Source organism: Hippopotamus amphibius, chromosome 2, assembly GCF_030028045.1.
Source record: "Hippopotamus amphibius kiboko isolate mHipAmp2 chromosome 2, mHipAmp2.hap2, whole genome shotgun sequence".
Taxonomy (NCBI): Eukaryota; Metazoa; Chordata; class Mammalia; order Artiodactyla; family Hippopotamidae; genus Hippopotamus; species Hippopotamus amphibius.
The window spans coordinates 131,522,051-131,536,758 of NC_080187.1; the positions used below are offsets into that span (position 1 = coordinate 131,522,051).

Consider the following 14,708-nt stretch of genomic DNA (forward strand, 5'->3'; position numbering starts at 1 on the left):
ATGAATGGATGAATTTGGGTATGTCTGGTGTAGGCCCTGGGCTCAGAATTACCTGGAAGACCTTCTCCCGTATCGCCGTGGGATTTCTGCTGAGGCTGGGGTCCCTCCTTCCCAGATCCTCTTGTTGGAAGGTGCCTCCAGTGTGGGGATTACGCATAGTTTGGGATCACCTGCTTCCCTCATTAGTGGAGATAATCCGCAGTGGCAACATTGGCCCAATGTGGATAAAAATCACAAAAGTTCCCGCAGTCCCCCAGGAAGAAGCCTCTCTCCCAGCCACGTCCCTCCTGTCTTCCATTTGCTCATTAAACCTTCCCCATCTTGGGCTGTTCTTTCGCCGCTCACCTATCTCAGCTCTTTCACATACCTGAGAGTTATTTCAGCAACATTTTGCTAGCGTCTGTGAAGGGTTTTATTTTTGTTCGGTGAAAAGCCTTCAAAGCCCTCTCTCTGAGCTTTGAGTTTGGCGTGGACAGGGTGAATCATTTAATGGGAATTGTTATGTTTTTTCAAGGAGGAATTATTCTCAGCAAAGTCTGGGACTGGCCCGAAGGAGACAGCCAGACATCTCCAGGTAGAACGCGCGTCCTGCTGTTCCGGGGTAAATCAAAGAGGAACGGGCAGCTCCTGCCCTCCCCACGCCTGGCCTCACCCCAGACTTTCATGTGCAGCGGCCACAGGGAGGAGAGAAAGCACAAAACCAGAACAAACCCCCCAAAGTAAAGGCTTAAAATGAAACCATCTCACAAGGACAATACTCTGTGCTTCTTTAAACTCTACCCAAGAACAAATGGGAGTCTTTTCAGTGGAGAGGCTGGATTCCGGCTTTCATCCTCAGAGGCCTTTATTTTGGGCACCTCCCCCACCACCTTCACTCCTTTCATTATTTCAGAACTTCTCAGAGGCTGGGGTGGGGGTGGGGGGGTGGACCGGAACCTCCAACCCGCCCAGGTGGGGACCCAAGGCCTGGGTCTGGGGACGCTTGGTCTTGGGCCAGCTCGGGTTTGGGGAATAATGAAGGGTCTGCCTTTATAACTGGGCAGTCAGTTGAGATAAGAGAAGTCAGGGAGATCATAGGGCCGGTACCCTCTCCATCCCCACAGCGGGGAGCTGCCCTGCTGTCTGTGTCTTACAATGGACTTTCACAGGGACGGTCATCACACAGCGGGGCGCAGCTGGGTGGAGATCTAGATGTTAAAATAAAATATTGTCATGCAGCCCAAAATACTGTCATTGCAGTGCCTCTGGGTCCCTGCGCAGTGTGTTGAGCAGGAGGGTGGCAGGGAAGGCTATGCTCGCCACCTGACCCTTCCGGGCAGCCCAGAGGCCCAGGATGAGTCAGGAAAAGTCTTAGGGGTTCAGGGTGAGACACTGCTCATCGCTCCAGGGAAAAAGCACTCACACTCGGCAAAACGCGCTCTGAGAGGCGAGAGAGAGGAAGCCAAGCCCCAGTTTCAAGTACAAGGTTGCTATTTTCTTGCAAACAAGCCTTTATAACCAGGAAGGGATGGACAGGCCCTCGTGGCCCCTGGCCTCAGGGACCCAGTGCTGAACCTACTCCTCATCCAGGCCGCCTCACCTCCTGACTCCAGACCTTGGGAGTCCTCCCAGCTGAAGGAGACAGGAAAGCGCAGCCTGTGGTGAGAGCCCAGGCTGCAGGCTAGCTGCAGTCCTGCTCCACCCTGTGCGGCACAGACACCAGGTGTTCCCATGACCAGAGACGCACAGGAAACAGGAGGCAGAACCAGTGGCCAGAGTGGGTACATAGGGAGGGGCCCGGGACCCCCTGACCGGAGTGCGGGAGGGGGAGGGGTCGCCCTGATGGCTCCGTGGGGTCTCTGGCCCTAAGGACACCCACCTGCTTGTGCAGCGGCCGATCTCATCTTTCTCCCTGGTCATCCTGGGCTGGGACCCAGGCGCTCCCCGGGCAGTGGTGGGGCCGATCTCTTCACCCAGCTCTGCTTCCCGAAATGCCCCCTCCCGTGGGCGGTGGTTTCACCTTGCTGCCCAATGCCCAGGCCCCACTCTAGACGGGTCCAAAGCGGAGCCCTGGCACGGGGCACATGAGGTGGGCAGCACGGAAAAGCCAGTGTGTGTGGCTCTCCAAGCCAGGCAGGCAGCCACCCTGGGAAGATGCAGAGAAAGCAGGTATGGGGAGGGGCTGGGAGGGAGAACCAAGCTGATGGGGCAGCAAGGTGAGCCCCTGTGCAAGGGGAGCAGGGTGGAAGCCCCTTTGAGAAGAGCTGACGCACATCACACAGGGCTCATGGACCCCACCCCCGCCCACACGTGTCCTCAGTCTCCTGCTGCAGCCAAGCCCCCCTGGGAGCAGGGGCCAGGGGAGGCTTGGGAGACATACTGCCCTCGTCCTCTGGCTCCTACAGCCCTAGCCTAACACCAGGTCTAAGATACCAGGGAAGGACTCTGTTCGTAGGTACCCGCGCTGCAAGGGAAGGGGTTGTCTGGGATGGCAGAACCCCAGAACCACTCTGGGGGGCAGAAGGCAGTCCCCAAAGACAGAGGCACTGAGCTGGCTCAAGCGCCCGTGTCCCCACGTGGCCCGTGACTTAACAATCTCCATGCTGGTGGCCCCGGCACGCAGTCCCTCTCCCCACTCCCCAGGGCCAAGTGCAGCATGGTCCGCCTGTCACTGAGAAAACACCTAAGGGGCCACGGGCAGGAAGGAGAGCGCAGGCTGCAGAGGTCAGCCTGGGGTCACCGAGAGACCTTCTGGTGATGTCTTCCTATTTTACACCCACGGGAAGGGGCCCCCAGAGGAGTTACACGTGTCCCCAAGGTCACACTCAAATCAGTCTCAGAGGCTGGTCTGGCCGCAGCTCAGGGTGGCAGAAGGCCTGTTGGGTCCTCCCATGAACAGCAAAGAGGGAGTGTGCAAAGTGAGGGGACAGGTGGACACAGGAGGGGCAGCGACTGAGCCTGGGGGCGCAGGGGAGGCCCCCAGAAGCAGTGGGCCTCGCCAGGGAACGTGAAGGCTGGATCGGATTTCATCAGCTTGAGATGGCAAAGGGGTCCCGGGGGGGTGGGGGGGGGGCGGGGGCAGGCAGTGAGGGCAGCCTGAGCTGCAGATGATAAGTCCCTACTGGCTCCAACTGGTTCCCCTTTCCTCGGGAGCACTGATCAGAGCTGAAATCAAATCTGCTGTCCTTCCCTGCCTGGCTCCCCTGCGGGTCTCTCAGCCCCAGGGAAGGCAGCACCTGGTCCAGCGCCCACCATGACGACTGACGGACAGTGGGCGGAGCACAGCTGATCACGAGAGCCAGAGGAGGCTGGGACGGGGTGGGGTGATGTCATTTGGGCTTTAAGTGGCCCTGAGCCGCTGCTGTGCCCTGATGCTCCCTGCAGATCTGGGATCCAAGCCCGGGTCACCCTCTAACCTCGGAGTGTCTTTGGGGGATTTAACAATCCTGACAGCTTCCTTGTCTTCTTTCAGGTGATGGAAACAGCAGGCTCTGGTCTTCTCTGAGGCCCTGAAGTCAGGGAAGAAGAGAACAAGCCTCTTAGCAAGTCGCTTTGGGTGTACCACTTACCTGTAAGATGAGACAGTAGGCAGGATTTATACACGTTTCTTCTCTCTCTTATTTTTTTAAAGCAGCAAGAATTCAGTGACGTTTCATTCAGAATTCCAATATATAAAGGAGACAAGGGCAGAGCTGCCTGGTTGAAGTTGGGGTGTGCGGGATGGGGGCTTGGGCACGGGGTGGGAAGCCTGCCAGGTTGGTCGCCACCTTGCCCTGGTGGCAGCCTCCATGACACTCCGTGGAGCCCCAGGGTGCCAAGGATCCCAGTTGGAAGTTCACTCTGAAGGCCTAGTCCCTCTGGAACCAGTTCAAATGCAGCAAAAAGAGCTTCTAGCAGGAAGCCTGCCCCTGCAGCTGTAGGAAGCCCTGTGCAGGCCTCTGCAGGCAACTGGGGCAGCGTCCCTTGGCTGTCATCCACAGGGAGTGGGGCAGTGAGGGGACCAGCCTAGTGGAGGCAGAGGCCCAGCAGGTCTGGGTCAACCTGGTGGGGGCTGGATGCAGCCCCGAGGAGGCCCCCGGGCTGCCGGGTTCACATGTTCCTGCATCCCTGTCACCGGGTTCCGCCCCCGTCATCCCCCCACGGATCGGTGGCTGCTGTCTCAGTGCTGCCTCCCCCTGCACGTCCCTGCGGCTGGCACACCCTGCAATTATGGTCTCTGCTTCCCTGGCGCTCCATCCTGCCTGCCTCGCCTCCCCACTCCCTGTGGCTAATTGCTGCCTTTGCCCTTCACCGTTTCTGCGTCCCCCTCAGCCACGGGGGCTGTCTGTTTCAGTAGCTGCAGAGAAAACGAGAAATCAAGATGGTTTCAGCAAAGCATTTCCCTTAGCCCTGGGAGAAGGGAGCATTTGTGAGCAGGTCACCAGCGCTTCTCAACCTGGAACCAGCCCTTGAATGACCCTGGGATTTTGCTAAAATGTAGACTCTGGTTCTCTGGGTCCGTGGCAGGGCTGGGGACTTTGCACGTCTGACCAGCTGCCGGGTTGGAATCTGCAGGCCTCGGTGTGAGGACAAAGGTGCCGGAAGAGCACAGTGGGAGGCGGGGAGCCAGGACTGGCCGGGCACTGTAAGCAAGTTCCCCCGCCCATGCCAGCTTCCGCGCTGAACTTGGGGTTCAGGTCCGGGGCCTCCCAGGTTTCGGTGAGGACTAGGAAGGGGGTGCACTTGATTCTAGCCCGGGGCGGATGCTGCCAGAAGGGCTCCTAGGAGAGATGAGGACCCTGGGGTCCCCCCTTCCCTCCCTGGTGAGAAAGTATCTCCCTCTCCTGAGAAACGGGTCCTTTTGACACATTGTTTCTGGAAGTATTTACTGCGCATCTAAGGTATTCCAGGCACAGTGTAGGTTCTGAGGATGTAAACAAAAGAGACCACTGGCCTCCCTCCTGGCTTCTGTTCTCTTGCCGGTGGGGGTGGAGAGAGATGCTAAATAAGATAAAGAAATAAAATACAAAGTGTATTTCTGGCCATGAAGGCATAGACCAAAATACAGCAGAGAGAGAGTGAATCCAGGCAGGTGTGGGGGTGGGGGTGCTATTTTAAATCAGGTGGCCAGGAGGCTATCCAGGAATCCCGGATGGACTTTTAAAAGATGGATTTTTTTTATAAGAGCCGAAGGTATAAGCTCTTTTAAAAATTGAAAAGAAGTCAATTCTGAGTGTGGGACAAGAACATGAACCCCTCGTGACAGTCTCGTTCTTCCCATGCTCGGCCACCAGGGTCTGCGTGGTGGCCGCTGTGGGGTATGGAGCAGGGGCCAGTGGTCAGGCTGTCCCAGGGCCAGCTGATTGGCCACTGGGATGCTGGCAGGGGCAGGGCTAGGAGACCTGCTCGGGGCTGGGTGCTTCGAATGTGTGTGTTAGTCGGGGCTCCCCAGCACCTGGAGGGCCCGCCTCCTCGGCAATGGGGTGCCTTCCTGGCTCTTTGCCCGCTCTAGGGGAAGGAAGATGAAGACTGTCACGGGCTCCGGCCCGCTCCAGCCTCGGGGAGTGGCCCTGCAGGACATCTCCCCACCAGCTCTGTGGCATCCCTGCACTGGAGACGTTACCAAGAAATCCCAGAGCCCCGTGAGGAGCCAGGTGGAGCCTAGCACGTCCTGCTCACCGGGGAGAGGCAGCGCGAGCCACGACAGCTCTGATTTTCCAACTTGTCCATTTCAACTGAAATCCCAGGGGTTACATCTAGCCATCACATGGCAAAGAAGTCTGCCCCCCAGCCATGCTGTCCCACAAGGGGGGCCTCCCCTCCTTGCCAGGACCTGCCCTGCGTGCGGCCTCTTGCAGCCTCTGCCCTGAGTCAGGTCTAACCCCGGACGGAGGTGGGAGCAGAGTGAGAGGAGGCTACAGAAATAGCTTCCAGGGGGCGGGGGGCGCGGCCTCCTGAAGGCCCAGCACCCACATGCGAGGGGCTTCTCCACCCTCTCAGGTCAGGGGGATTTCTCAAACACCTCCCCCCACGCCCACCCCCCCCCAACTTCTTCACCCTCTGCCAGGCAGCCACCACTCACCGGGCACCCTCCCAATAACAGCCGCCCGTCGGCTTCCAAGGGAAGAGACCCTGTCTTGAGTGACGGGCCCACCGTGGGCTAAACCAATGTTTCCGGAATCCTTGGCTACATCCCATCATTCGCCAATATGGTGGCTCCAGGGGAAAGAGAGAAGGACCCCCAGGTGCCAGGCAGGGCCCCCCCTTCCCACACCCACTGTCCTGGGCAGGGCACCGCTCGCCTGGCTGGGTCCCAAGGTGAGTCTGGGGCCTCCCACAGCTGCTCCTCTTCCTCACACCCACCAGGCCACAGACCCTCCCTGACTTCTCCCAGGAGGGCAGGGCCCCTCCCTTGTCTGTCCCCCAGCTCGACCCAGGCCACTGGGGGCCAGAACCCCTGTCTCCCAGCACTAGCTGGAGGAGGGGGCGTGGCACGCACAGGGGGTCACCGCTTCCAGGGAACCCCCATGTGGGGTCGGGTCAGCTCTGGGGTTCTGTGTGGGTGCTGCGCTCAGCTGCTGTGTCTGTCGGGTCCCCTGCCCCTTCGGGTGGACCAGCAAGCCTTCCCACCCGTGCCCCGCCACCTGCAGCCGCAGCCCTCCCTGAGCAGCTCCTGCTCACCCCCCGGGGAGGCTCTGAACCCCGCAGGAAGGCCGGCCCGTCGGGTCTCTGCAGGGCTGCGTGCACAGCAGGGCCCCAGCCCCTCATGCTGTTCCCCACCAGGGAGCCAGATGGGGCCGGGGGAGCTGTGATAATAAAGGCCAAGGGCAAAACTGGCACAGGGCACGAGACGCAGGACCGAGCGGTGCCCCCGGGGCAGGGTCGGGCAACGCTGGGCTGAGCGGCAAGGCCTGAAGCAGCCGCAGCAGCGGGCGCTGAGCTGAGCCCCAGAGCCACCAGCTCTGGGACCTCATTACGTTACTTAACCTCTTGTGCCTCAGTGTCCTCATTTGAAAAACCAGGACCAGGTAAGGGAGCTGGGGGAGGACAGAATGCGTGACAGCGTGTCTGCCGCGGAGCAAGGGCCTGTCCCTTAGCAGGCTTTCGGGACACGTCATCACCGGGTGACAGGGATGTGGGAGCAACCGCGACCCAGGTGAGGTGCCGTGCCCAAGGTCACAGCCGGCAGGGAGCGGGTCACACCGCCAAGAGCCTGCAGGAAATAGATGCGGACAAAACAGCATCGGTTTCCAGCCTCTCTCCACCGGAGAGTGGCTCAAGCTGGCCTCGCCGCACGGAAATCGATAGGCAGGAGGCTGTTAAAAACCACCTCCCCATCGCCCTGCCGCTGGCCGGCAGCTGAGGGATGCCTGTTTCGTGGCCTGTGAGCCCACGGGCATGTAGGGCCCATCCACACGGGGTGTGCGGGGCACGCGTGTGGGGCTCAGACGAGAGCCAGGTCACCAGCCTGCAAGGTCACGCACTGACCTCGCAGCTCCCTGTTTGGTAATGCCTTCCAGGGGAGAGGGATCTCTCCCTGACTGCTTCACACGTGGAGGAGACCGTCCGCTCACAGCAAAACAATAAGGCAAGTGTGAAAACAGCTTTGTATGCCAAGTGGGGCCCACACTTCCAGGGGAAGCCTTCCCAGGAGGCCCCTCGCTCACTGCAATTCCTCAGCCTGGCTTGAAATCATAGCCCCATCAGTGAAAGCTGTTCCAGCTGGGGCGAGACCCCACAGTGAGCGCTTGCGGGGCTTCCACGTCGCGGCCGTCCACAGTGTTGCTGAGGGAATTGGCCAGGAAACTTAGGTCAGACCCACCAAGAACCTGAGAACAAGTATGTCCTGGCCATGGCTAGAAGGAAAGGCAAGAGATTTTTCTAGGATTATTGAGGGTGCTCGGACCTTGAACCTGCCGCAATAGGCTAGGTTATGCCTCAGTAGCAAACACCCACCAAATCTCGGAGGCCAATAGCAGCAAAGGTGGGTTGCTTGCTTGTGGCACACACCCACCACAGGCTGGTAGGGAGTCTGAGCGTCCGGGTCTCTCCAGGACCAGGTGGATGGGGCAGCCGCTTTCTTGAACTTGCCAGCTTCTGTTTCAGGGAGCTCTCTTGGAGGTCTCACACCAGCATAAAGATGCTCCAACCTGAGAGAGTCGCAGGTCAGTTCCGCTCATCGGTCAGAAGCAGTCCCGTGGCCCTGCCTGAACACGGGCCGGGGGGAGGGGGGAAGGCAGTCCCACTGGGTGTCTAGTCACTGGGTGATCAACAACACTGCTGACCGCCAGCCATCCGGGCTCCAGAAAACCCCCTCCTTGCTGCTCACGCCCTTCTGCCACCAACGCCACGCAAGGCCACGTCATGATGTGTTGAGAGCGCTCAGGGCCGGGCCTGCTCCAAGCCCCCTGGCGGCACCACCGCTGTGAGTTTCAGACATTCACTTTTGAGCTTCTAAGCATGTACTCAGATCTCCAGGAATTAACGCACTTTCTTATTCTTAAAAAAGTTGTATACACACACACACACACACACACACACACACACACGCACGCATATACATATATACAAATTATATATGCATATATATACAATGTATACATATGTTCTATGTATATATACACACATACATACAGTAAAGTTCTCTAAAGACCTCAGATTATACATACATCAGTGGACAGCAAAGTTGCCCTGGAAACCATCTTGCTCCCGTCTAGGCCTCACCAGGCAGATGATCCGGGGACGAACGTGGGGTCCGAGGAGATGGACGCTGTCTGGGGTCAGCAGCTAGAACAGGGAGGTGCTGACTGCCATTCCATCCTGGGGGACTTGGGCCCCTGCAAACTGACGTCCGAGGCTCTGCTCTCCAGCAGCCTCCCACACTCAGGGCCACACTCAGGTCCCTGCGCACGGTTCAGCCTCACCCGGGGCCACGCTGTCCCAGACCACATGGTAATTACTGGGGCTGTGAGTGCTCTGGTCACTTTAATCAACTTATTTTCCGACCCCTCACAGCCCAGAGAGCCCAAAGAGTTATCTCAGGGGGCTGCAGGTGAAACAGCCAGCAGGATCCTCTCCCCACCTGTCTCCAATCCAAAGGGACCTTTTCAGTTGATTTTCTGCCCAGGAGAGCCTTTACACACCCACATCCATTCATCCATGTATTCATCCAACTACCCACCAATCCACCCATCCACCCACCCATCCATCCATCCTTTCAATCAGAAAACATTTTTTCTTTTCTTCTTCTAACTTACTGAGCACCTACCGTATGCCAGGTGCTATGTTCCCTGCTGAGGGTCCAGTGATGACCAAGCTGAGATATGGGCCCTAAAAGAGAATAAATGACACTTCTCTGATCCTTCCAGGGAGCAGAGTTTGATCAGAGGAAGACGTCCACATGGTAAGAGGAGGCGGGGTGGGGGTGGGGGCACAGAACGGCAAAGCTGACGCTACAGAAGGCAGCTTTCTCCACAATTCCCCAAGCAAAGCTGACCACCAGCCAACAGCCCAGCCAGAGAGGCATCTGGGAGGAGAGACCCCAGGACAGCCTAAGAGGGCAAGTGGGGGCCACCCTCACGGGCCAGTGCAGGGTGAGGACGTGTGGGGTCCTGCCAGACCTGCTGACCGAGGACACTGGGAATGTGGAGCCACCACTGATGAGGGTAAAGTCCGTTCTCTGTAGGTGCTGGAGGGGAAAAAACAGTTTGAGGTCCGTGGGGGCCTTTGCTATGCAGAATAAGTCATGGTGACTACAAGTCAGATGTGCCATGCTTGTTACTGAATTACCCCGGCTGACTCCACATTCCAAAATGCAATTTCTAGGCTCTCATCACCAGCCATACAGCCAACCCAGCTGCTCTAACTTGAGGCCCTTCCCCTCTGCCATCTCCTCAGGCTCCTCCAGACTGAACGCATGCAGGGGCCATTTCCCAGGCCAAAACCCACGGTGGCCCCATGTGCAGCAACAAAGACCCAAGGGAGCCAATAAATAAATAATTTTTTAAAAATCATGTGCTTTGCCTCATAACCTCCCAACTGGCTTTGCCCCCTCCCCTAGCATCCTTCTTTTGTCTTTAGCTGAAGATAGCATTTAAGTTAATGGCTTGGGTCATTTTAGAGAATGAGGTACTTTCCCTAGGTATCTTCCAACTATACAGGAGGTATGCATGCTATTAAACTTCTACTTATTTAAAAAAATAATCTGAATTGAGTCAGAGAAAAACAAATATCGTATATTAACACATATATGCGGACTATAGGAAAATGGTACAAATCAACCTGTTTGCAAGACGGAAATAGAGACACAGATGTAGAGAACAAACATATAGACACCAAGTGGGGAAAGCAGGGAGGGTTGGGGGGGAATGAATTGGGAGATTGGGATACCAAATTGTATGCTCTAAATATATGCATTTTATTGTATGTTAACTGAATCTCAATAAAAGTTCTAAAAAAAAAAAAATCCTCTGTGGTGTCATTACCCTTCACTCAGACCACACCCCCGAGCCTCCACCACGGCTCAGCCTGGTCTGCTGCAGGACGCGGCCCTCTGTCCACGGAGCTGCCCTGCCTCCGCCGTCCCCTCCGAGGGGCCTGGCTGGCTGCCGTCCTCTCAGCTGCACCTGTTGCTTCCTGGGCCCTGAGACAGGGACCCTCCCCAAAGTGGCCCTCAGGAAGGGTGGCTGTGGTTACGCTTGCACGGTTATTGGCTAGCTTCAATGGCTCAAGACGGCTCTTACCTGGGCCCCTTTGCCTGCAAAACTCAGCAATAAACTCCTCTCAAAAAGAGGAAGGCCGTTCAGCATCAAGAAAGACATGTCCGCTTCAAAACAGCTACATTCTGACTCCAGAACGCTGTGACCTCACACAAGCTTCTCCTTCCTCATCTGGAAAACAGGGTACTTCACAGACTCTGTGCACTCAGAGGTGGTCAAGGGGATCAGAAGAACATGTCTCAAACTGTAAATACATCTCAGATGTTGGTGCTAGGACCTGAAAGCTCTTCCACCTGCTCCATTTCATGGGAACGGCCCTGGGTATACATTAGGTATTTAATTAATGCATGAAGCAAGGCTGTGACACATCAGATTCTGCTGAGGTGCTCATAGGCTGCCCTGGGGGAAAGGCCAAGGGAGTGGCAGAGTCAGGATAGGCAGCCTGGGGACCTTGGCTTGAAGCCAGAGCCTCTTCTTCGCCTGCTCCCCAGACGCGGGGGTGGGGGTGGGGGTGGGGCGGAAGCACCAGGAGGAGTAGCCTGGGAAGGCGCTCGAGAATGGAGCAGCAGCAGGCCCGGGGGTCCTGGGTGCTTTGTCTTCACGCCCAGGCCACGCAGATCTAAAAGGGCTTCTGTGGGCCTGGAAGCCTCCTTCCTCCGGGGGAGGTGGGGCAGGTGGCATTCGCCCTGCCTGAGGGGGGCCACCACCTTCCCCTCCAACTTGGCCAAGGCAGAGCAAGGCCCAGGCGGGGGGCCAGACCATCGTGCCAATTAGGCACTTGGCCTGAGCTACAAAAACCAAGCCCCGCGCGGTGGCGGGGAGGTCACTGCTGGAGCCACCGCCCTCCACCCTGGCCCCCACTGTCCATTCAAGGCCTCGTTGTGGGTGTTGGTGACTCAGAGGAGGTTCTGGTTTCTGTCGGATTCTTGAGGCTCAGGCAACCTGATCCTGAAACAATGACAAGCCTTGGAACAATCCTCCCCGGCTCCCCCAGAGGAGGGCTTCAGTCCCGGCCAAAAATGCAACAGAATGGAAAATGACGTGTCAAGGGAAAAGTCAGGCGCTGGGCCTCCTGTGGCCGGGAGCAGGTGACTGCTCAGGCCAGAGGGCCAGTTTCGTGTCCTGGGGAGACAGGTGGGTGGCGGTGACCCTGCAGATCAGCCTGGGCGCCGGCTGCTGAGTCTGAGCAGAAGGCGCCTGGCCCAGCAGCCCGGCTGCGACACCTCAGGACAGGGCCACCTCTCAGGCGGCAGGCCCGCTCTGTATGTTCACGTCGGACGCGCCTTGAGCCCCAGGTGGAGACGAGGAAGCGGAACCCGGAGTCACACACAGCATCCGGCAGGCTGGCAAGGCAGAGGGGTTCCTCCCTAAAGGAGCCGCCACTTACAGAACCAGCACTTATAGAGCCCCTATTGTATGCCAGGAGTACATCTGATACTGCTTCTCACATTGACCCTGCCATGTGAGTACCCTAGCCCCATTTTACAGATAAGGAAATCGAGGCTTCAGTGACTGAGCATAGAGCAGAGACCGCGATGCCCAGCCGGTTCTCCCGCACACGGAGACACCTACTGGCTGGCTTCTCTTTTCTTGTGTTCTCGGCCCCCTCGGGGAGTTGCTCCCTCACTTGCAGGCACAGTCCAGAAGTGCCAGAGGAGTGCGTGCTCCCAGAGACCTCTTATCCCAGGAGGACAGGGGCTTGTGGCTAAATGCCCCCCCGGAAGCCTCTTCCCTGCGTCTCTCCGAGGGCCTGGGGGGTTCAGCCCGTTGACGGCAGGGGAAAGCCCTCATTCATGCGCTCTTCAGGGCACGGCCCCCTCCACCTCCACCCCGTGACTCCTGGGGTCACCCGCAACCAAGTCCTTGTTGTGACTCTGCTTTGGGGGACACCAAAGCCCCTGGGGGCTTGTCCTGGGGCCTCTACCCAGAGACAGAACAGGAGTGACGCCAGCACACAATCGGGTTCTCAGGCTGGAGGGAGAGATGGTGGAAGCTGGGTGAGTAACCGCAGTTGTCCACTAGGGTTTTTCCCTTAAATTCAAGGTTCCCCCTGCTGAGCTTTTCTTAAACCTTCAATACCTGCGAGCAGGGGCCTGCCTGCTGGCAAACGTGAGCAGATGACAAAGGCGATGAAGCAGCAGCAAATTAATCCTCACGGGAAAGCTCAGAAACGGCCAAGCCTTTCACAGCATTTCTGTGTGTTCGGGGAACCCGTGGGCTGTGGTTGAACGGTGTGTAAACATAATAAAGTGGTATTATGCAAGTAAACATGTTCCTACTTTGCGGGGCAGGTTGAAATGTGAGAGCGTTTCGTGGCCTACCCTCAGCGGTGTCCACAGCATCCCGGCCACGGGGGCTCCTGCCGGCGACCGGAGCAGGGCACCTGGGGTGGGGGGTGGGTGCAGAGTGTGGAGTGGCTGGAGCTGACCCATGCGGTGCGGGCAGGGCCCTGGAGGCACTGGACAGACTGCTCTCCCTGCCCCAAATCCAGCCACGGATTTCAAGTCTTCAGCACCTCCTTTCATTAATTCCCTGCTCCGTGTCCTCGGAGACTGAAGAAAATGCTTCCAAAGGAGGCAGCAACTCAACTCAGCTTGAGTCTTGAGTCCCCACCTTCCCCCAGGATTGGGGCTGGGCTTCTCCTCCTTAACGGGCAGCACCTGGCAGTGAGCACTGCTTGCAGCTGTGTGGCCTTGAGAGAGGGGGTTCACCCTGTGGACCATCTGAGAGCCTGGACAAGGATGGGGCCCCCCAGGGGTGAAGCTCGAGTGTGAGGCCCAGGTGCAGGGCGGCTCTCCAACCACACTGACCCCAGCCTCGCTGTGTCACTAGGGGTCCAGCTAGAGGCAGACACCCCACTAGCTCTTTGAACAGAAGGAGTTTACTATAAAGAATTGCTAACTCGGTGCATGAAAAGGGAAAAGGGGAAACTGAGGCAGCACAGTAGGGGAGCAAGAGCAGGAAGAGGGCTGGGGATGAAGAGGCAGGGGTGGGGTGATTACAACCCAGGACTGAGGGACCCCATGAAGTGAGGACCCAGATCTGCGAGGAGGTGGGCACAGCTGGCTGCCGCTGGTCCCCTCAGTGAGGGGAAAGTAACAATGGGACTTTAGCCTAAAGTGTGCTCTGCCTTTCCAGCCCCTTGGCCGTGGCTATGTCTTGACCCCCTCTCAGCTGATCCCCAACAATCTCTGCCTTCTGGTTTTCCTGCCTCTGGTCAATCCTCCCCTCTTAACTGTGGGCTGGACCTAGTAAGCTGCTTCTACTAAATACAATAGAGCAAAGCTGATGAGATGTGACTTCCAAGATTATTAGACAACAAAATGACTGTGCCTGCCGTCTTCCCTACCTTCTCCCTCTCTTTTAGAGCCCTTGCTTTGGGAAAAGGCAGCCGCCATATTGGGAGCAGCCCTGTGGAGACATCCATGTGGATGTCTCCAACCCACAGCAGTGAGAACATGAGACCTGCCAGCAGTCAACTGAGACAGTGTGGAAGCAGATTCTCCAGCCCGAGTCAGGCCTGGGAGCCTGCCTCACATCTTGATTGTGGCCTTGAGAGGTGCTAAGCTAAGTGGCACCTGTATTCTTGAACCACAGAAACTGAGTGAGATCATGAAGTGTTGTTGCTTAAAGCTGCTAAATTTGGGGGTAATTTGTTACACAGCAATAGCTAACTAATACACCTGTCCACCTCTATCTTATCTGTTCATTCCTCCAACACACAGATGTTGAGCTTCCACTAAGTTCCAGGCCCTGTGCTGGGTGCTGATATTACAGAGATGAGAGGGAGAAGACATGGTCTCTGTGGTCCCTGCCTCACAGAGACAGGGAAGTGTGACCTGTACTGAAGGATGTGACCTTGCCTGTGACCATATGGGCTCCTCTTCAGAACTCTGTGAGCCTTTTTGTGGACCTACTTTTACATCATGGCTCCCATGTGTGCAGCTTTTCTCATGTTCCCCAGGTGGGCAGCATCTTGCCTTCCCTTAGACACTGTAGTCTCTGTGTTTCTCTTCCATGAAGTGGTGTGTA

General features: G+C 57.3%; 1 long non-coding RNA gene across 1 annotated transcript; it reads right to left on the bottom strand.

Moving 5' to 3' along the window:
* Nucleotides 1–828: 828 nt before the first annotated feature.
* LOC130846798 (uncharacterized) lies at nt 829–3,701 on the bottom strand. The gene is made up of 3 exons (XR_009051634.1): nt 3,396–3,701; nt 1,859–2,125; nt 829–1,187 (listed from the first exon to the last, which is right to left on the bottom strand). It is a non-coding gene; the product is annotated as an uncharacterized LOC130846798 (long non-coding RNA).
* Between the last annotated feature and the right edge of the window lie 11,007 nt (nt 3,702–14,708).